Source organism: Mesoplodon bidens, assembly GCF_964165515.1.
Source record: "Mesoplodon bidens genome assembly, chromosome: X".
NCBI classification, from domain to species: domain Eukaryota; kingdom Metazoa; phylum Chordata; class Mammalia; order Artiodactyla; family Ziphiidae; genus Mesoplodon; species Mesoplodon bidens.
The window spans coordinates 77,931,503-77,955,434 of record NC_138163.1 but is presented as its reverse complement, the minus strand read 5'-3'; the positions used below and the strand labels follow the sequence as shown (position 1 = coordinate 77,955,434).

At 36.6% G+C, this 23,932-nt stretch overlaps 1 protein-coding gene across 2 annotated transcripts in view; it reads right to left on the bottom strand.

Annotated features, from left to right (window-relative positions):
* The window catches only part of ABCB7 (ATP binding cassette subfamily B member 7), a 147,374-nt gene that overhangs the window by 54,716 nt on the left and 68,726 nt on the right, over positions 1–23,932 (bottom strand). The gene's annotated exons all lie outside the window — the stretch shown is intronic.

Below are 23,932 nucleotides of genomic sequence, written 5' to 3'. Positions count from 1 at the left end.
ATGGTATTGGCACAAAAACAGAAATATAGATCAATGGAACAGGATAGAAAGCCCAGAGATAAACCCACACACATATGGTCACCTTATCTTTGATAAAGGAGGCAAGAATATACAGTGGAGAAAAGACAGTCTCTTCAATAAGTGGTGCTGGGAAAGCTGGACAGTATAAAATTAGAACACTCCCTAACATCATACACAAAAATAAACTCAAAATGGATTAAAGACCTAAATGTAAGGCCAGACACTATCAAACTCTGAGAGGAAAACACAGGCAGAACACTCTATGACATAAATCACAGCAAGATCCTTTTTGACCCACCTGCTAGAGAAATGGAAATAAAAACAAAAATAAACAAATGCAACCTAATGAAACTTATAAGCATTTGCACAGCAAAGGAAACCATAAACAAGACCAAAAGACAACCCTCAGAATGGGAGAAAATAGTTGCAAATGAAACAACTGACAAAGGATTAATCTCCAAAATTTACAAGCAGCTCATGCAGCTCAATAACAAGAAAACAAACAACCCCATCCAAAAATGGGCAGAAGACCTAAATAGAGATTTCTCCGAAGAAGATATACAGATTGCCAACAAACACATGAAAGAATGCTCAACATCATTAATCATTAGAGAAATGCAAGTCAAAACTACAGTGAGATATCATCTCACTCCAGTCAGAATGGCCATCATCAAAATATCTTTAAACAATAAATGCTGGAGAGGGTGTGGAGAAAAGGGAACACTCTTGCACTGTTGGTGGGAATGTAAATTGATACAGCCATGATGGAGAACAGTATGGAGGTTCCTTAAAAAACCTAAAAATAGAACTACCATACGACCCAGCACTCCCACTACTGGGCATATACCCTGAGAAAACCATAATTCAAAAAGAGTCATGTACCAAAATATTCATTGCACCTCTATTTACAATAGCCAGGACATGGAAGCAACGTAAGTGTCCATCATTGGATGATGGATAAAGAAGATGTGGCACATATATACAATGGAATATTACTCAGCCATAAAAAGAAATGAAATTGAGATATTTGTGTTGAGGTGGATGGACCTAGAGTCTGTCATACAGAGTGAAGTAAGTCAGAAAGAGAAAAACAAATACCATATGCTAACACATATATATGGAAACTAAGGAAAAAAAAGTCATGAAGAACCTAGGGGTAAGACAGGAATAAAGACACCAACCTACTAGAGAATGGACTTGCGGATATGGGGAGGGGGAAGGGTAAGCTGTGACAAAGTGAGAGAGTGGCATGGATATATATACACTACCAAACATAAAATAGCTAGCTAGTGGGAAGCAGGCGCATAGCACAGGGAGATCAGGTCCGTGGTTTGTGACCACCTAGAGGGGTGGGATAGGGTGGGTGGGAGGGAGGGAGATGCCAGAGGGAAGAGATATGAGAATATATGTATATGTATAACTGATTCACTTTGTTAGAAAGCAAAAACTAACACACCATTGTAAAGCAATTATACTCCAATAAAGATATTAAGGAAAAAAAAAACCAATGAATACCAAACTAAGCTTTCAAAAACCAACCTATTTCTGCATGAGAATACACCAAAATTAATTAATTAATTACTTAATTAATTAATAAAGAAATACATAAAGGGTATAATGCTTTCATATATTCAAGGCAAGTTAGTCAATCACTCACATTTCACATTTTCTACGTTATGCTATTACAAACACCAACCATCATTTAGGAATAGGAAGTTGCGAAGACTGGCGAAGCTTTCTTTGAAGAAATTAAATTCATATACATTAAGAACATGTGAAAACAATTCTATAAGACTTCACAAACATACTGAAATCCCAGCTTTTGTTAATGTTCCATTATTATATCATTCACCTTTATTAAACAGAAATAATTTATCATCAACAAGCTTAAGTTTAGCTACAACTGACAGGAGCTATGTAAACCTTACCAATCAAGATTTCAAAGTAAGGTATACAAGTGTCTTAGCAACCAAGCAGGTACTCTAATATTCAATATCATTAAAATAGACAGCAAATGTTGGAATACTTTTAAAATGTAACACTATGGAAAAAATTGCTTAAAACTTTAAGATTTATATGTTCCCAAATATAATCTAATAGAATAGCAGGTTTCAAGTAGTATAAATTTCTCAATTTTGATTCCCATATAATCATATATCCTCAGGCTTCTGCTTCTACTTGAAATGGTCTCCCTACCAATTTACCCCTCCACTTCTCTGTTCTTCAAAACCCACTTTGAATTTCATTCCCATCATGATGCCTTCTCTAAAATCTGCAGCGCTTTTGGTACTTTCCATTTTCCAACTCCTTGTTTTTATAGTTTAAACCTCAGTATTTATAATTTTTATTATATATTTATCATTCACTTTGTCTTCAGGTGCATGTGTATGGATAACTCAGTAGAAACCTTTTGCAGCAAAGAAACATTTTGTGAACAGCTGTATGAGTCAGATATGGTGCTAGGTACATTTCACAAAGGTAAGAGCTGAACGAAATAAGTCTATGAAATGTGTATTATCCCTATAATTGAGAAAACTCAGGTTCTGTGAGGTTTAGTGACTTGTTCAGTAAGCAGCAGAGCTAGGATTAAAATCCAGGTCTGTCCTGAAATTCAGAATTTTTTCCTGCATACCATAGCCATATCAGCAGCTTAATAAGGTAGGGACAACATTATTTTATTACTTTTGCAGCCTAAAATGGATACTCTCAAATGCAATGCTTAAACCAGTTACAGTTGAAAAGTATGGCATAAGTAATCTAAATAAATTTGAAGAGATTCCAGGTTTTCCATATAAGGCCAAATCCCCTCACTTGCATTCCAATACTTTCTTGAGTGGGAGAAAAAGTGATAGTTATAGCTAGTATGCAATTTTCACAATACACAGCCCATTATATCTTTGCCACAGAGTGAGTCTGACTGAAACTCATGTATCACCAGGAAAACTGTGCAATTTTATTTTTTTTGAAAATGTGTTTGCATTTGGTCAAATTTGGGAGCATCCTTATAAGTATGTAAAGAATGTGAATGTCATCTGCCTGTGTTTTCACTAGCAGGAAAAGGGCAGTTAGCATAGCGCTAAGAACACAGCACTACCTGTAATGATAATTGTTGATTACTGTCAGTTTTCCCATAGAAGTAATTTTTAAAAGAAAAGGAAAAACACCAAAGAAATGGATATGTAGATGTTTTTATTAGTATACACATGTGGGTTCCATTGACGCTGTGATATTTTGGGGATGGGGGGTGGCAAATATTGGTTTTCCCTAATATTCTGCTTTCAGCAGAACTAGACTTAAATCACCTCAGACAACTGTGAATTTTTAAAAACTTTTTATTTTGAAATAATTATAAGCTGACAGGAAGTTGCAGAAGTAGTACACAGACTCATAACTCTTCACCCAGCATCTCCTAATGATGACATCTTATATAGCTGTAGTTCCATATCAAAAACAAAAATATACATTGGCACATTACTGTCAACTAGGCTACAGAACTCATTCAGTTTTCATCATTTTAAAATGTGTATTAGTGTGTGTGTGTGGTTTTATGTGTCATCTCTGTGGTTCCATGCAATTTTATCCCATGTTCAGATCCATGTAACCATCACCACAATCAAGATACAGAACTATCCCTTTACCACAAAAGAACTTCCTTGTGCTACCTCTTTATATTCCTTCATCAAGGATGATGCATATATAAATAGCTCATCTCTTTTTATTGCTGAGTAGTATTCCATAGATGTAACAGAATTTATTCAAGCACTCGTCCCTGAAGGATGTTTTGGTTGCTTCTAGTTTGGGGCTATTATAAATGAAGACTTTATGAACATTTTCATACAGGTGGTCATAAGTTTTCATTTCTCTGGGATAAATGCCCAAGAGTGTAATTGCTAAGTCATATGGTAAGTCTACACTGAACTTTTTAATAAACTGCTATACTCTTTCAGAGTGGCCGTACCACTTTATAGTCCCACTAGTAAAGTATGAGTGATCCAGTTCCACTGCATCCTCACCAACATTTGGTATCATCACTATTTTTAAAAATTTTGAAACTATTTTAATAGGTGTATAATGATATTTCATTGTGGTTTTAATTTGTTTCCATAACAGCAATGATGTTGAACATCTTTTCATGTGCTTATTTGCCATCCATATATCCTCTCTGATGAAATATCTGTTTGTGTCTTTTGTACATTTTACATTTGGATTGGTTTTTTGCTGTTGAGTTTTAGGAATTCTTTATAGATATTCTAGATATAGGCCTTTGTTGGTTATATGATCTGCAAAGTTTCTCCTAGTCCATCACTTGTCTTTCATCTTCTGAGGTGCCTGAACTCCTTCCCCACCTAGCAGTTGTAAGGAGTCCCTTTCCCCAGGAATAAATGGAGGCCAAGGTAAGAACCTGGACTTTCACCTGCACTTGCAGTAATGAGGCATCCCCACTGGAGCAATGCCACAAGAGGCCTGCTAAACAGAAGATTTAAGTAAGATCCAGAGTCTCATAACATAATACCCCAAATGTCCAGGTTTCAATCAAAAATCACTCATCATCCCAAGAATGACTAAGATATCAACTTGAATAAGAAAATACAATAAATAGACACAAATGTTAGAACTATCTGACAAGAATTTCAGAGTAGCTATCATAAAAGTGCTTCAAGGAGCATTTATGAACATGCTTAAATCAACAAAAATAGAAGGTCTCAGCAAATAAAGAGAGGACATAAAAGAAGAAACAAATGAAAAATCTGAAACTGAAAAATATAGCTGAAGTTAAAAAAAACTTGAGTGAATGGGATCCATGGCAGAATGGGGAGGACAAAGGAAAGAATCAGTAAACTTGAAGACAGAACAATAGAAAGTACTCAATATGAACGAGAGAGAAAACAGACTTAAAAAAAAAAACAGTAAACAAGACTCAGGAACCTATGGGACCATAACAAAAGATCCAATATTCCTCTTCAGAGTGCCAGAAGAATAGAAGTGTGAAACTGGAAAAAGTATTCAAAGAAATTAAAAAATCCTCTATTTTGGTAAAGACAAACCCAAGAATTCAAGAAGCTGAGCAACGCCAAATAGGGATAAAGTCAAAGAAATCCACACCAAGACACATCATGATTAAATTTCTGACAGCTAAAGACAAGGAAAAAAATCTTAAAAGAGCTAGATACAACTAATACATTAAGTATAAGGGAAAAACAATTTGAAGACAGTATATTTCCAGGGAAGCTAGCAGGAAGTGGCACAACATTTTTCAAGTGGTAAAAGAAAAGAACTGTTAACCTAGAATCCTATAACCAGCAAAATTAGCCTTCAGAAATGAAAGGAGTATCAAGACATTCTCAGATTAAAGAAAACTAATAAGAATTAATCACCAGCAGACCTGCTCTAAAAGAACTGCTAAAGGAAATTCTTCATACACTTGGGAAATAGAAGCAGAATGAATCCTGGAATATTAGCAATGAAGGAAAAGCAACAGAAATGGTAAATATCTATGCAAATATAGTAGCATATTCTTCTCTTAAGTTCTTTAAAATATGTTTGATGGTTAAAAGCAAAATTTAGAACACTGACTGATGGGGTTTTCAATGTATGTAAATGTAATATGTAAGATGACTTGTAAACATAAAGAGGGAAGGTAAAAGGACTTAGAGGGCAGGAAGGTTTTTACATTCTACTTGAAGTGATAAAGTATTGATTCTAAGTAGACTGTGAAAAGTTAAGTATGAATATTGTAATTCCTAGAGCAACTACTAAAAAATTATACAAAGAGATTGACCGAAAGGCATGATAAATTAAAATGGGATAGTAAAACCTGTTCAAATAATGCAAAAGATAGCAGGAAAAGTGAAACAATGCAACAAAATAAAGAGGCAACTAGCAGATAATAAAATGCTATACCAAACTCCAAATATATCAATAATTATTAATACAATTATCAATATATTATAATGAGCAATACAAATGAACAATTATTAATGTATCAATATACAATCAATGAACAACTAGAAACCAAAAATTAAAAAAATTTACAACACCCCTCCCCACAAAAATAAATCCTTAAGTTAAATCTAACCCAGGGTTTCTCAACCTTCAGCACTACTGACATTTTGGTTTAGATAATTCTTTCTTATGGGAGGGGCTGTTCTGTGTACTTTAGGATGTTTAGTAGTGTCCCTAACCTCTACCGACCACAAGCTAGTAGCACTCCCCATCCCCACACAATTGTGACCAATAAAAATGTCTCTAGTTACTGCCAAATGTCCCCTTAAGGGCAAAATCACCCCTGATTGGGAACCACTGATCTAATCAAAGATGTACAGTGTCTGAATGCTGAAAGCTACAAATGCATATGAAATAAATCATAGAAGATCTAAATAAATGGAGAGATATACTGTGTTCATCAACTACAAGAATCAACGTAATAGGGACACCAATTCTCCCCGAACTGGTCTAGAGATTTAATAAAAATCCATTTAAATATCCCATCTGGCTTCTTTGTAGCTACAGACAAGATTATTCTAAAACTCTATGGAAAAGCAAAGAAACTAGAATAGCCAAACAATTTTGGAAAAAGAAATTGGAAGAATCATACTACCTGTCTTTAAGACTTACTATAAAGCTACAATAATGAAGACAGTGTGGTGGTGATGAATGGAGAGACACATAGATCAAAGAAACACAGCAGAGTCCAGAAAAGGATGACATTCCACTATCTATCTATCTGAGAATCATGGCTCCCTAAACATCTCCATGTACTAATATCCGGAACCTGTGAAGATGATACCTTACATGGCAAAATGGACTTTGAAGATGTGATTAAACTGAAGAATGTGAGCTGGGGAGAGTATCCTGGATTATCTGGGTGGGCTGAATATAATCAAGAGTCCTTATAAGAGGGAAGTAGGAGAGTCAAAGTAAAGAAAAAAGATATGACTACAGAAGCCAAAAGTCAAAATCAAGAAGATTGAAGATGCTGCCGGCTTTAAGATGGAGGAAGGGGCCTTGAGCCAAAAATGCAGGTGACATCTAGAAAAAGCTGGAAAAGGCAAGGAAATTGATCCTCTCCCAAGAGCCTCTGGAGGCAGCACAGTCCTGCTAAATGCCTTTATTTTGATCCAGTGAAACCTAATTTTGGACGTCTAACCTTCAGAAATATAAGATAATAAATTTGTGTTGTCTAAGCTATTAAATTTATAAGTTGTTACAGCAGCAATAGGAAACAAAGAAAATTCAATGAGGAGAGGAGAGCCTTCATGCAGGAACAACTGGACAAAACAATGAACCTTCATTTAACCTGGATACAAGAATTAATGCAAAATGGAGCATGGATCTAAATGTAAAAGGTAAAAAAATAACTTTTAGAAGAAAACATAGGAGAAAATCTTGATGACCTTGAGTTAGGCAAACAGTTCTTAGACATAATAAAGCATAATCCATAAAGAAAAAAATGATGAACTGAAACATATCAAAATTTAAAACTTTTATTCTATATAAGACACTATTAAGGGAATTAAAAACAAGCTACAAGGACTTCCCTGGTGGTCCAGTGGTTAAGAACCCGCTTTCCAATTTTGGGGAAGCGGGTTCAATCCCTGACCAGGGAACTAATATCCCACATGTCACAGAGCAACTAAGCCCACACGCCAAAACTACTGAGCCTGCATGCCACAAACTACAGAGCCCACGTGTTCAGGAGCCCGTGTGCCACAACTAGAAAGAAGCCCACGTGCTGCAACGAAGAGCCTGCGTGCTGCAACTAAGACCTGACGCAACGTCCCCACCCCACAAAAAAAATATTAGAGAAAGAGAAACAAGCTACAGACTGGGAGAAAATATTTGCAAATTATATATCTGAGAAAGGTCTCATACAGAATATATAAATAACTCACTAAACTCAACAGTAGAAACAACAGCCCAAATAAAAAATGGACAAAACACTTGAACAGAAACTTTACCAAAGTGGATGTATGGATGGCACCAAAGCACATGCAAAGTATATTAAAACCACAAGATACCACGATATGCCTGATGATACCAAGTATAGTAAGAGAAATGAAGCAACTGAAACTCTCATATATTGGTGGTGGCAGACAAAAACAGCCACTTTGGAAAATAATTTGGCAGTTTCTTATAGAGTTAAAAATACACTTACCGTGACCCAGCAATTCCACTCCTAGGTATTTATCCTAGAGAAATGAAAACTCAGATTCACACAAAAACCTGTACTCGTGTGTTTATAGCAACTCTAGTTATAACTGCCAAAGGGTGGAAAGAAACCACATGTCCATAAGTGGGTAAATGGATAAACAAACTCTAGTACATCCATACTATGGAATACTGCTCATTAATAAAAAAGAATAACTGATAGAGTCAATGACTTGGATGAATGACAAAGGCATTATGTTGAATTAGAGAAGCCAGCTCAAAAGTTTATATATTATATGACTCCATTTATATGGTATTCTCAAAATGACAAAGCTATAGTGATAGAGGACAAATGAATGATACCTAGCAGTTAGGGGCCTGGAGAGGGTATATCTACAAATGGGTTACACAAAGGAGATTTCTGGGGCAATAGCACTTTTCTGTGTCATCCTGACTGTGACAGTAATTTTACAAATATACACATGTGTTAAAAATTATAGAACTGTATATCAAAAAAGTACATTTTATTGCATGTATATTAAAAATAAAGCCAGTATCACAGGTCACATCCCATCTACCTCCCCTAGTGGCTGGAAATGTCTAAAAATAAAGCTAGATGATAGTGTATTTCAATAAAAAGTGACTCAATATGAAGTTTCATACCCCCTTTCCTTTCAAAATTGAGAAACTGGTTATTTTTACTAGATTATAACCATGTGACAAATGGTATGTTTCATCTATAACTGCATTGTACCCATTAATTTAAGTACAAAAGAAATAAAGGGACTTATTCTCACAAAACCTTTTTCTTTCACAGATGAAAAAGTTTAAATCACATATATAAATAATCTGCTAAACTCTTTAATTTTCACAGAAACTGGTATACCATTAGGGAATTGAATTCATTTAATTTTAACATGCAAATGTACAATTTGGGACACTGATTGAAGAACAGAGTCAAGGAAAAAGTAAAATCACCATAAAGAACAGTTAAAAGTATGCTGTATCTATATGATGCCAAAACATGGTCAGTTTGCTGAGGGTCTCAAATTCCAGATTTTAAAATGACTTTTCCCTTCCTGGTCATAAAAGTATTGTCTATCTCACCTGAAGAACACAATTCTTTCAGAACTTTTAATATCTAAATTTCTCAATAATTTATCTCTTTTACAGCAGCCTCTGATAATTAAGGGCTCTGTAAATAGTGCTGCTCAGAAGGGTCCAATATATGTGAAGAGGTAAAAGGGAATTTTGTTTCTTTGTTTAATTACCTCTCTGGTCCCTAAAAGATCAGAAGGAGAGAAAGAAAGAACAAGAGCACTAAAGGGAGATCTGATTAGCAAGGCAAAACAAGGAGAATAGAAAACTGGATAAAGTACTTATACAATTGGTAAAAACAGAGATAGAGGGAACATTTCCTAACTCATTCTATGAGCCCAGCATTACCTTAGTACCAAAACCAGACAAAGACACCACAAGAAAGGAAAATTATAGACCACTATCTCTCATGAACATAGACCAAAAATTCTCACCAAAATATTAGCAAATCAAATCCAATAATGTATAAAAATAATTATATAATATGACCAAGTGGGATTTATTCCAGGTATGCATGGCTGGTCCAACATTGAAAAACCAATTAATGTAATTGATCACATCAACAGGCTAAAGAAAAAATAGGATATTTTATCAATAGATGCAAAAAAAGCACTTGAAAAATCCAACATCTATTCATGATAAAAGAAACTCTAAGCAAAGTAGGAATAGAGGGGAACTCCCTCAACTTGATTAAAACATCTACAAGAAAACCTATAGCTAACAACATACTTAATGATGAGAAAGTAGATGCTTTTACCCCTAAGACTGGGAACAAGGCAAGGACGTCCTGTCTTACTGCTTCTGTTCAACATGGTACTGGAAGTCCTTAGCTAATACAATAAGACAAGAAAAGGAAATAAAAGGTATACATGTTGGGAAGGAAGAAATAAAACCATCTTTGCAGATGATATGATTATCCATGTAGAAAATCCAAAAGAATCAATAATAAAAAACCTCCTGAAACTAATAAGCAACTCTAGCAAGGTTGCATGTTACATGGTTGCAAGGTACATAGCTAATATACAGAAGTCAATCACTTTCCTATGTACCTCCAATGAACAATATGCAATTTGAAATTAAACATATAACACCATTGAAATTAGTACCAAAAAATTATGTATACATCTAACAAAACATGTACAAGATCTACATGAGGAAAACTATAAAGCTTTGATAGATAAAAGAAATCTAAGAACTAAATGAACAGAGAGATAGTCCATGTTCATGGATAGGATGACTCAATATTGTCAAGATGTCAAACTTGATCTATATATTCAATTCAGTCCCAATCAAAATCCTAGCTAGTAATTTGGTAGATAGGGGCAAAGTGATTCTAAATTTTATATAGAAAAACAAAAGATCCAGAATATCCAACACAATATTGAAGACAAAAACAATGCTGACGGGCTGATACTATTTGACATCAAGACTTATCATAAAGTTACAGTAATCAAAACACTGTGGTATTGGGAAAAGAATGGACAAATAGATCCATGGAATAGAACAGAGAGTCCAGAAATAGACAAATACATACAAATATAGTTAACTGATCTTTGACAAAGGAGCAAAGGCAGCCCAGTGGGGAAAGGGTAGTCGTTTCAAAAAATGGTGCTGAAATAACTGAATGTGAGAGGGAGAGGAGAGGGAGAGGAGAGGAGAGGAGAGGAGAGGAGAGAAGAGGAGAGGAGGGGAGGGAGGGAGGAAGGGAAGAAAAGAAAAGAAAAGAAAAGAAAAGAAAAGAAAAGAAAAGAAGAAAGAATCTAGACAGTGACCTCACTTACACTTGCAAAAATTGACTCCAAATTGATTACAGACCTAAATGTAAAGCAAAAAACTATAAAACTTCTAGAAGATAACATAAAGGAAAATCTAGGTGACCACTGGTTTGCCAATGACATGAGATAACAACATTAAAGGCACAATCCATGAACACTGATAAGTTGGACTTCATTAAAATCTATAACTTCTGTTCTGTGAAAGACACTGTAAAGAGAAGGAAAATGCAAGCCACAGATCGAGTAAAAATATCTGTAAAACATCTATCTGATAAAGAACTGGTATTCAAAGTATGCAGAGAACTCTTAAAATTCAACAATAAGAAAATGAACAACGCAAATAAAAAATCAGCAGAAGACCTGACAGACATTTCACCAAGATGGATATACAGATGCCAATAAGCATATGAAAAGATGCTCCATACCATGTGTCACTAGGCAATTTCAAATCACAACAAAAATGAGATACCATTATGCACCTATTAAAATGGTTGACAAGGATATGGAAGAACAGAAACTTCGTTGCTAGTGGGAATGCAAAATGGTACAGCCAGTTTGGAAGACAGTATGGCAGTTTCTCACAAAATTAAACATAGTCTTACTACATAATCTAGCAATTGCAATCCTTGGTAATTACCCAAATGAACTGAAAACTTATGTCACACAAAATCCTGTACACAAATGTTTATTGCAGCTTTATTTATAATTGCCGAAATTTAGAAGCAACCAAGATATCTTTCAAAGAGGGAGTGGATAAACACACTATGGTACCTCCATACAGTGAAATATTTTTCAGCAATAAAAAGAAATGAACTATCAAATAAAAAGAAAGACACAAATGACCCAGAAATGCATATTCCTAAGTGAAAGAAACCAGTCTGAAAGGGCTACATACTATATGATTCCAACTTTCTGGAGAAAGTAAAACTACAGAGACAGCAAAATGATCAGTGGTTATCAGGGATTCAGGAGGATGGAGAGAGAGATGAATAGGTGGAATGCCTTGGATTTTCAGGGCAGTAAAACTATTCTGTATGATACTTTAGTGGTGGTATCTCACATTATGCATTTCCCCCAAACCATATAACTACAACACAAAGAATGGAATCCTAATGTACACTATGAACTTAGTTAATAAGAATAATGTATTTTTTTATACTTGGTTCATCAATTGTAACAAATGTACTACACTAATGCAAGATGTCAGTAAAAGAAGAAGTTTAGTGGGGGGGCTTTGGGAGCAGGGATATATAGGAACTCTCTGTACTTACAGCTCAATTTTTCTGTAAATTCTAAAAATTCTCTAAAATATAAAGTCTTTTAATTAAAGAAATACTCCAGGGTGTAAATCACACTTATCAACTTAAATAAAGGCTTCAGGTAGCACTGTTAGCATTGTTTTACTTTTAAAAATGTTTTCCAGAAAATTTTAAAGTATCAAAGTTAAGCAAAAAGTGCATTAATCTTTTGAAGAGAGTAGTTACTGAAAAACTCTAGCTCCTCCATGAAGCCTTCCCTAAATGCCTAATTCTTGGAACACCCCTATAGCTTCATTTGTGACTCCCTTTGGGTGTTTATGTTATATATAGATATATTTTATCATTATTTGTATATTCTTCTCCTTCAGTACACAGCAACTCCAGGAGGGCAAGGCCCACATTTTATTCATTTTTGTATTCCCAGCTGCCTAAGCACAGTACCTTATACCTAACAGTCAGTCAACAAATGTTTGTTTAGTACATATTACTATGGTCTGAATGTTTGTTTCCCCCTACCAAATTCATATGTTGAATTCTAACCCCCAGGATGATGGTATTTGGAGGCAGGGCCTTTAGGAGGTGAGTAGGTCATGAGGGCAGAACCCTCATGAATGAGATTAGTGCCCTTATAAGAGTGCCCAGAGACCCTTCTTGCCCTTTACATCATGTGAGGTTACAAAAAATGACAGTGATCTATGAACCACCCAGTTTATGGCATTTTGTTATAGCAGCCCAGATGGACTGACACATATATTATCCATTACTTTATATAATATATGCATTCTTGAAGAAATGAGGTATTGATAATATTTTTATAAATCACACTCTCCCCTGAAATTATTTTATAATTTTAAAGTAGCTTATTTTCATTTCTAACAGATTAGTGAGACTATCTTTTTGTACTTGATATTTAATTTTCTGTGCCCCCAACTTCTCTGTCAACTAAGTGGTTTCCAAGACGGTAGTGGTTAGAGAATATGAGTAAACTTTTTTACAATATTAAAACATTTATTTTATAAAATCAGATGATTTCAGTAAATGTGTTTTATATTTTCCTTAAATCCTTATATTACATATTAAGTGTAATATACTAATAGAAAGACTGAAATTTTTTAAATCCTTAGAAGAGATTAATGATGATGTGATACTCCTATGATGTATGTGGATGATGAGAAAAGGTACTGCATAAAATCTGTAGGGATTTAAGGAATGAAGGCAAAGAGTATTCTATCTCTATCTCTGTGTCTCTTGTGGCAATAGAACCACTAAACTGTACCTCATACAGAACTCTACAGTACTAAAAGAGAATTGCTGTAACTTGGATAGAAGAAATACCAATCCATCCTCTTGGCCTCCTCTGGGCTGCAAGACATCTCTATATAATACAGTTAATCTTAAAAATCTTTGTAAGAGGCAATGACAGCATTAAGAATCTCAGAATCAAAAGAGCATTAAAAAGCAAATAAGCAAGCAGATGGTATGCTGTGGTCCCGTATGTTAACCATGAAATCCTCCCTTTTCCTTCTACTCACTAAACATTTCTCTTTCTGTCTTCCTTATCCTTCATGGATGCCTTAGGCCTTGTTATGAAACCACCACACACTGCTAAGATGGCTGGGTGGCATTCAATTAGAGCAGAAAAGGTTCCTGAACCCTGCCCTAAAGTTCCAAGAAGTATGTGGAGGAGATAGGGAAGATCTGAGTATAAAGGGGCATAGATTGGATCAAAGTGCTTATATGCCAAAGCATGTAATCAGGTTGAGGAAAAAAATAGGAAGCCAAGGAATGAAAGGGCTAACAATGCATCTAATGCACACTAATGATAAATCACACCTGCAGTACTACTCAAGAATAAATAAGGGACTCACACTTCACGATGGCTAAGGAGTAAGACGTGATCACCTTCCTCCCAACAGATACATCAAAAATACATCTGCATGTGGAACAACTCCTACAAAACACCTACTGAACACTGGCAGAAAACCTCAAACTTCCCAAAAGGCAAGAAACTCCCTCAGGTACCTGGGTAGGGCAAAAGAAAAGAGAAAAAAGAGACAAAAGAATAGGGACAGGACCTGCACATCTGGCAGGGAGCTATGAAGGAGGAAAGGATTCCACACACTAGGAAGCCCCTTCACTAGCAGAGACGGGGGTGGCGGGGTGGAAGCTTTGGAGCCACGAAGGAGAACGCAGCAACAGGGGTGCAGGGGGCAAAGCAGAGATTCCCGCACAGAGGATGGGTGCCGACCAGCACTCACCAGCCTGAGAGGCCTGTCTGCTCACCTGCCGGGGCGGGCAGGGGCTGGGAGCTAAAGCTTCAGCATTCAAGGTCAGATCCCAGGGAGAGGACTGGGGTTGGCTGCGTGAACACAGCCTGAAGGGGGGTAGTATGCCACAGCTAGCCAGTAGGGCGTCAGAGAAAAAGCCTGGACCTGCCTAAGAGGCAAGAGACAATTGTTTCAGGGTGCGTGAGGAGGGAGGATTCAGAGCAACGCCTAAACGAGCTCCAGAGACGGGTGCGAGCCGTGATACCAGCGTGGACACCAGAGACGGGCATGAAACGCTAAGGCTGCTGCTGCAGCCACCAAGGAGCCTGTGGGCAAGAACAGGTCACTATCCACACCTCCCCTCCTGGGAGCCTGTGCAGCCCACCACTGCCAGGGTCCCATGATCCAGGGACAACTTCACCAGGAGAACACACGGTGCACCTCAGGCTGTTGCAACATCATGCCAGCCTCTGCTGCCGCAGACTCACCCCGCATTGCATACCCCTCCCTCCCCCCACCATGAGTGAGCCACAGCCCCCAAATATGCTGCTACTTTAACCCCGTCCTGTCTGGGCAGGGAACAGATGCCCTCAGGTGACCTACATGCAGAGGTGGGGCCAATTCCAAAGCGGAGCCCCAGGAGCTGTGCTAACAAAGAAGAGAAATGGAAATTTCTCCGAGTAGCCTCAAAAGCAGCAGATTAAATCTCCACAATCAACTTGATGTACCCTGCATCTGTGGAACACCTGAATAGACAACGAATAATCCTAAAATTGAGGTGGTGGACTTTGGGAGCAACTGTAGAGTTGGAGTTTGTTTTCTGCATCTGTTTAATGTTTTATGCTTATTTTAGTTTAGAGCTTATTATTATTGATAGATTTGTTTATTGATTTGGTTGCTCTCTTCCCTTTTTTGTTTAACGTATATATGTATTTTTCCTTTTTCTCTTTTTGTGAGTGTGTATGTGTATGCTTCTTTATGTGATATTGTCTGAATAGCTTTGCTTTTACAATTTGTCCTAGGGTTCTGTCTGTCCATTTTTTTTTTCTATAGTTTTTAGCACTTGTTATCATTGGTGGATTTGTTTTTTGGTTTGGTTGCTCTCTTCTTTCTTTCTGTTTTTTAAGCACTTTTTTATTTTTAATAATTTTTTTAAATTTTAATAACTTTATTGTTTCCCTCCTTCCTTCCTCCCTCACTCCCTGCCTGCCTCCCTCCCTTCCTTCCTTCTCCCTTTTCTTCTCAGCCGTGTGGCTGACAGGGTCTTGGTGCTCCAGCCAGGTGTCAGGCCTGACCCACTGAGGTGGAAGAGCCGAGTTCAGGACACTGGTCCATAAGAGACTTCCCAGCCGCACAAAATATCAAATAGCGAAAGATCTCCCAGAGATCTCCATCTCAATGCTAAGACCCAGCTCCACTCAAAGACCAGAAAGGACCAGTGCTGGACACACTATGCCAAACAACTAGCAAGACAGGAACACAAACCCACCCATCAGGAGAGAGGCTGCATGAAATCATAGTAAGTTCAAAGACACCCCAAACCACACCACCAGATGCGGTCCTGCCCACCAGGAAGACAATATCCAGTTGCATCCACCAGAACACAGGCACCAGTCCCCTCCAGCAGGAAGCCTACACAACCCACTGAACCAACCTTATCCACTGGGGGCAGACACCAAAAACAACGTGACCTACAAATCTACAGCCTGCAAAAAGGAGACCCCAAACACAGTAAGTTAAACAAAATGAGAAGACAAACAAGCATACAGCAGATGAAGGAGCAAGGTAAAAACCCACCAGAGCAATCAAATGAAGAGGAAATAGGCAGTCTACCTGAAAAAGACTTCAGAGCAATGATAGTAAAGATGATCCAAAATCCTGGAAATACAATGGAGACAATACAAGAAACGTTTAACAAGGACCTAGAAGAACTAAAGAGCAAACAAGCAATGATGAACATCACAATAAATGAAATAAAAAATTCTCTAGAAGGAATCAATAGCAGAAGAACTGAGGCAGAAGAACGGATAAGTGACCTGGAAGATAAAATAGTGGAAATAACTACTGAAGAGCATAATAAAGACAAAAGAATGAAAAGAATTGAAGACACTCTCAGAGACCTCTGGAACAAGATCAAAAGCAACAACATTCGAACTATAGGGGTACCAGAAGAAAAAGAGAAAAAAAAGGGACTGAGAAAATATTTGAAGAGATTATAGTTGAAAACATCCCTAATATGGGAAAGGAAATAGTCAATGAAGTCCAGGAAGTACAGAGAGTCTCATACAGGAAAAAATCAAGGAGAAACATGCTAAGACACATATATTAATCCAACAATCAAAAATTAAATACAAGGAAAAAATATTAAAAGCACCAAGGGAAAAGCAACAAACACAAGGGAACCCCCAATAAGGTTAACAGCTGATCTTTCAGCAGAAACTCTGCAAGCCAGAAGGGACTGGCAGGACACATTTTAAGTGATGGAAGGGGAAAAACCTACAACCAAGATTACTCTACCCAGCAAGGATCTCATTCAGATTCGACAGAGAAATTAAAACCTTTACAGACAAGCAAAAGCTAAGAGAATTCAGCACCACCAAACCAGCTTTACAACAAATGCTAAGAGAACTTCTCTAGGCAGGAAACACAAGAGAAGGAAAAGGCCTACAATAACAAACTCAAAACAATTAAGAAAATGGTAATAGAAACATACATATTGATAACTATCTTAGATGTAAATGGGTTAAATGCTCCAACCAAAAGATACAGACTGGTTCAATGGATATAAAAACAATCCCTGTATATATGCTGTGTACAAGAGACCCACTTCAGACCTAGGGACACATACAGACTGAAAGTTAGGGGATGGAAAAAGATATTCCATGCAAATGGAAATCAAAAGAAAGCTGGAGTAGCAATTCTCATATCAGACAATATAGGACTGTAAAATAAAGATTATTACAAGAGACAAAGAAGGACACTATATAATGATCAAGGGATCGAGCCAGGAACAAGATATAACAATTGTAAATGTCTATGCACCCAACACAGGAGCACCTCAATACATAAGGCAAATGCTAACAGCCATAAAAGGGGAAATCGACAGTAACACAATCATAGTAGGGGACTTTAACACCCCACTTTCACCAGTGGACAGATCATCCAAAAGGAAATCAGTAAGGAAACAAGCTTTAAATGATACATTAAATAAGATGGACTTAACATATTTACAGGACATTCCATCCAAAAAGAGTGGAACACACTTTCTTCTTAAGTGCTCATGGAACATCGTCCAGGATAGATCATATCTTGGGTCACAAATCAAGCCTTAGTAAATTTAATAAAATTGAAATCGTATTGAGCATCTTTTCGACCACAACAACATGGAACTAGATATCAATTAAAGGAAAAAGTCTGTAAAAAATACAAACACATGGAGGCAAAACAATACACTACTAAATAACCAAGAGATCAGTGAAGAAATCAAACATGAAATCAGAAAATACCTAGAAACAAATGACAATGGAGACACGATGACCCAAAATCTATGAGATGCAGCAAAAGCAGTTCTAAGAAGGAAGTTTATAGCAATACAATCCTACCTTAAGAAACAGGAAACATCTCAAATAAATAACCTAAACTTACACCTAAAGCAATTAGAGAAAGAAGAATAAAAAAAAACCCAAAGTCAGCAGAAAGAAAGAAATCATAAAGAAAAGAAAAGAAATAAATGAAAAAGAAATGAAGGAAATGATAGCAAAGATCAATAAAACTAAAAGCTGGTTCTTTGAGAAGATAAGCAAAATTGATAAACCATTAGCCAGACTCATGAAGAAATAAAGGGAGAAGACTCAAATCAGTAGAATTAAAAATGAAAATGGAGAAGTAACAACTGACACTGCAGAAATACAAAGGATCATGAGAGATTACTACAAGCAACTCTACACCAATAAAATGGACAACCTGGAAGAAATGGACAAATTCTTAGAAAAGCACAACCTTCCGAGACTGAAACAGGAAGAAACAGAAAATATGAACAGACCAATCACAAGCACTGAAATGGAAACTGTGATTTAAAATCTTCCAACAAACAAAAGCCCACGACCAGATGGCTTCACAGGCGAATTCTATCAAACATTTAGAGAAGAGCTAACACCTATCCTTCTCAAACTCTTCCAAAATATAGCAGAGGGAGGAACACTCCCAAACTCATTCTATGAGGCCACCATCACCCTGATACCAAAACCAACAAAGATGTCACAAGAAAATGAAAACTACAGGTCAATATCACTGACGAACATAGATGCAAAAATCCCCAACAAAATACTAGGAAACAGAATCCAACAGCACATTAAAAGGATCATACACAATGATCAAGTGGGGTTGATCCCAGGAATGCAAGGATTTTTCAATATACGCAAATTAGGCAAAGTGATAAACCATGTTGACAAACTGAAGGATAAAATTCATATGATCATCTCAACGGATGCAGAAAAAGCTTTTGATAAAATTCAACACCTATTTATGACAAAAACACGCCAGAAAGTAGGCGTAGAGGGAACTTATCTCTACATAATAAGGGCCACATATGACAAACCCACAGCTAGCATTGTTCTCAATTGTGAAAAAGTGAAACCATTTCCACTAAGATCAGGAACGAGACAAAGTTGCCCACTCTCACCACTATTATTCAACATAGTTTTGGAAGCCTTAGCCACAGCAATCAGAGAAGAAAAAGAAATAAAAGGAATCCAAATCGGAAAAGAAGAAGTAAAACTGTCACTGTTTGTAGATGACATGAAACTGTACGTAGAGAATCCTAAAGATGCTACCAGAAAACTACTAGAGCTAATCAATGAATTTGCTAAAGTAGCAAGATACAAAGTTAATGCACAGAAATCTCTTGTATTCCTATACACTAATGATGAAAAATCTGAAAGAGAAATTAAGGAAGCACTCCCATTTACCACTGCAACAAAAAGAATAAAATACCTAGGAATAAACGTACCCAAGGAGACAAAAGACCTGTATGCAGAAAACTATAAGACACTGAGAAGATGATACAAATAGATGGAGAGAGATACCATGTTCTTGGATTGGAAGAAGCAACACTGTGGAAATGAATATACTACCCAAAGCAATCTACAGATTCAACGCAATCCCTATCGAACTACCAATGGCAGTTTTTACAGACCTGGAACAAAAAATTTCACAATTTGCACAGAAACACGAAATACCCTGAATAGCCAAAGCAATCTTGAGAAAGATAAATGGAGCTGGAGGAATCAGGCTCCCTCTCTTCAGACTATACTATAAAGCTACCGTAATCAAGGGAGTATGGTACTGGAACAAAAACAGAAATATAGATCAATGGAACAGGATAGAAAGGCCAGAGATAAACCCATGCACATATGGTCCCCTTATCTTTGAGAAAGGAGGCAGGAATATACAATGGAGAAAAGACAGCCTCTTCGATAAGTGGTGCTGGGAAAACTGCACAGCTACATGTAAAGAAATGAAATTAGAACACTCCCTAACACCATACACAAAAATAAACTCAAAATGGATTAAAGACCTAAATGTAAGGCCAGACACTATCAAACTCTTAGAGGAAAACACAGGCAGAACACTCTATGACATAAATCACAGCAAGATCCTTTTCGACCCACCTCCTAGAGAAAGGGAAATAAAAACAAAAATAAACCTAATGAAATCTAAAAGCTTTTGCACAGCAATGGAAACCATAAGCAAAGGAAAAGAGAACCCTCAGAAAGGCAGAAAACATTTGCAAACAAAGTAACTGACAGAAGATTAATCTCCAAAATACAGAAGCAGCTCATTCAGCTCAGTATCAAAAAAACAAACCATCCAAACCAAAAATGGGCAGAAGACGTAAATTGACATTTCTCCAAAGAAGGTATACAGATTGCCAACAAACACATGAAAGGATGCTCAACATCGTTAATTATTAGAGAAATGCAAATCAAAACTACAATGAGGTATCACCTCACACCAGTCAGAATGGCCATCATCAAAAAATCTACAAACAATTAATGCTCGAGAGTGTGTGGAGAAAAGGGAACCCTCTTGCACTGTTGGTGGGAATGTCAATTGATACAGCCACTATGGAGAACAGTATGGAGGTTCCTTAAGAAAGTAAAAATAGAACTAGCATACAACCCAGCAATCCCACTACTGGGCATATACCCTGAGAAAACCATAATTCAAAAAGAGTCCTGCACCACAATGTTCACTGCACCTCTATTTACAAGAGCCAGGACATGGAACCAACCTAAGTGTCCATCAACAGATGAATGGATAAAGAAGAAGTGGCACATATATACAATGGAATATTACTCAGCCATAAACGAAATGAAATTGAGTTATTTGTAGTGAGGTGGATGGACCTAGAGACTGTCATACAGAGTGAAGTAAGTCAGAAAGAGAAAAACAAATACCGTATGCTTACACATATATATGGAATCTAAAAAAAAAAGGTTGTGAAGAACCTTGGGGCAGGACAGGAATAAAGACGCAGACGTAGAGAATGGACTTGAGGACATGGGGAGGGGGAAGGGTAAGCTGGGTAGAAGTGAGAGAGTGGCATGGACATATATACACTACCAAATGTAAAACAACTAGTTAGCAGGAAGCAGCTGCATAGCACAGAGAGATCAGCTAGGTGCTTTGTATCCATCTAGAGGGCTGGGATAGGGAGGGTGGGAGGGAGACACAAGAGGGAGGGGATATGGGCATACATGTATACATATAGCTGATGCACTTTGTTATACAGCGGTAACTAACATAACACTGTAAATCAATTATACTCCAATAAAGGTGTTAAATAAATAAATAAATAATGACTCGGTTTTAAAGATTTGGGAGAGTGATTATTTTTAAACTGAGGACAGTATAGAAGCTGAACAAATGGTGTTAGGAATGGTTAAATGCTACTACTATGCTCTACATTCCTAAAGTTGCTCTATGGTGTAGTTCCTACCTAGTGAAAGAAAACTTTTAATATATATGCTCCAAAAGTACCAGCATGCATCATAACACCTGGCAATTTCCTCCTTTTCCTGATCCAAAAGAAATCAAACATACATTTGGAAAACTTATTTCTCTATATTAATTTCTGTTTACTTGTAATCAGTTTATATCAGATTAGTACAGCACTTTACATTCTACGGGTGCTCAGCATTTGTTGACAGGAGAATCAAATATTAGCCTTCTGAAAATATTTCAGTCCTTATGGATGTTAACTTGGTCTGCATTTTATACCTGATATCGACCTGTCACCAAGCAACAAAAATTTACATTTTGAAGGATTGAAATTCACTCTAAAAACAAAGTCTAAAACAAATGTCAGTACTTAGGACTCCTCCCTTTGACTAGCTTGGTCATCTTCTAATCTGCTATCTTCAATTCAAAAGAAAGTCCAGAAAACTATCTGCCTTTAACTTGTCAGCAAGGTATTTACAATCACATGAAGGAATAAAGGGCAATTTGCTAATTCTGCCTTGAACAGGAGCTCAGAAAAATCTTTATCCTTCAGTAATTTGTAGGTAAAAGACAATTCAGCAACCAATACTGTTCTAAATATGAATATGAGTTAAAAATTTTCAACATTAGCTAACAAAATTAGATTTGTAATACAGTTCTCTCTTTTCGGCTTGACAAAGAGAATAAAGTATGGATTCTTGGTTTGTTGCTCAGAATCTTCATTTAAATTCTCTCCCACGGAAGTTCACTGGGAGAGTACTCACCAGAGCCCATAGATGAGAAAGGAGACAAGAAAATAGATGGAGTCTGACTGAATTATTTTGGTTTTACTCTCTAATCATGCCTTCCCTTTTCCCACTATTATTTACTTCCCTACAGGAACACATTTATCACAAGTGACGTCTGCAGTTGTCGTCTATTTCTGTTCTTTTCTTTGATGAACTCACTAATTTGCATTGTTTCAACTATCACCTCAATATCTCTAGCCCTGGGCTCCTTCCTGAGCTTGTCTTGCATTTTGTATTATGAGCCACTTGATGTTCCACTGGCACCTCAAACTTAACATGCCCAAAACCAAAATTTTCATCTTCCCAAACAAGACTTCCTGACTTACTACCTACTTCTGTTAAAGGCATTATCATTCTCTCATCCTTGGCATCATCTTTGAATCCTATTCTTTTTTTTACTTTTAATATCTCATCCATTGTTAAGTCTTGTTGATTCTACCTCCCTTAATTCACAATATCCCTGGCATCTCTTCTCTCCATATTACCATCTCTATCATCTGCTCCAGTACAAACTACTATTACTTCTCATCTACATTAGCCTCCTAACTGGCTGGTAAGTGTTTGCTGAATGAATGCATGAAATGAAAATGAATGAATGGTATCCCTACTTTAGGTCTCTCACCACCCTAATTCATCTTATACAACAGTCAAATTAATTCCCTAAAGTACAGCTCTAACGTTATTACTCTTCTACTCAAAATAGAGGTTCCTACTTCCAACATAATTAAATAAATTTTACAGTTTTACAGTTAAGGTATTTCACAGTAGGAATTCTATTTACCTTTCCAAGATTACTTCTAATTCCTCTGAAACATTATCTCCTCATTAGAGCAAAACTGGACTACTCACTTCTCCACTCACACTATATGATCTCTCTCATCTTGTCCATGTTATTCCTATACCTGTAACAATCCTACTCATCAATCCAGGCCTATCTCAGACATCACCTCCTCTGTGAAACCTTTCCTGACTCCCCATATTGGTGGTTCTTTCCTTTGAAGCCCTCCAATACTTGAATGGTACTTCTTTTCAATCATTTATGACCTATGTTGTATTATGACAATAAGTAAAACTTGTCTTATCCTTATAATTTGAGAAAAAAATGTGCTTTATTCATATTTGAATACCCTGCAGGGCCAAGAACCATACTTGTATGACAAGTTCTCAGTAAATATTTTTAGGATAGGGTAAAGAATGAGTAAATAAAAGGGAACACACAGGAGACAGAGAAGAAATAAGTGATAAGACCTGGGTTCTAAAACAATGTATTAACCCTTATACATAGAATGATAACAAAATTATAGCCAAATCTCATTTATACTTTTGAACAGACATTTTTTTTACTATATTTCTGATGGAAATCCAAATCTATTTTTATTTTAACACGTATATAGTGTTTTACTATGTGCCAGGTACTGTTCTAAGTCTTTTATATGTTAATTTATTTAATTCTTATGACAACCCTATTTTACCTTATTTTACAAATTGGGAAACCAAGGAACGGAGAGTAAGCAATTTACCCAAGGTTACAAGGTTAGTAAGAGGCAGAGCCCAGGAAGGCTGACTTGAGACTA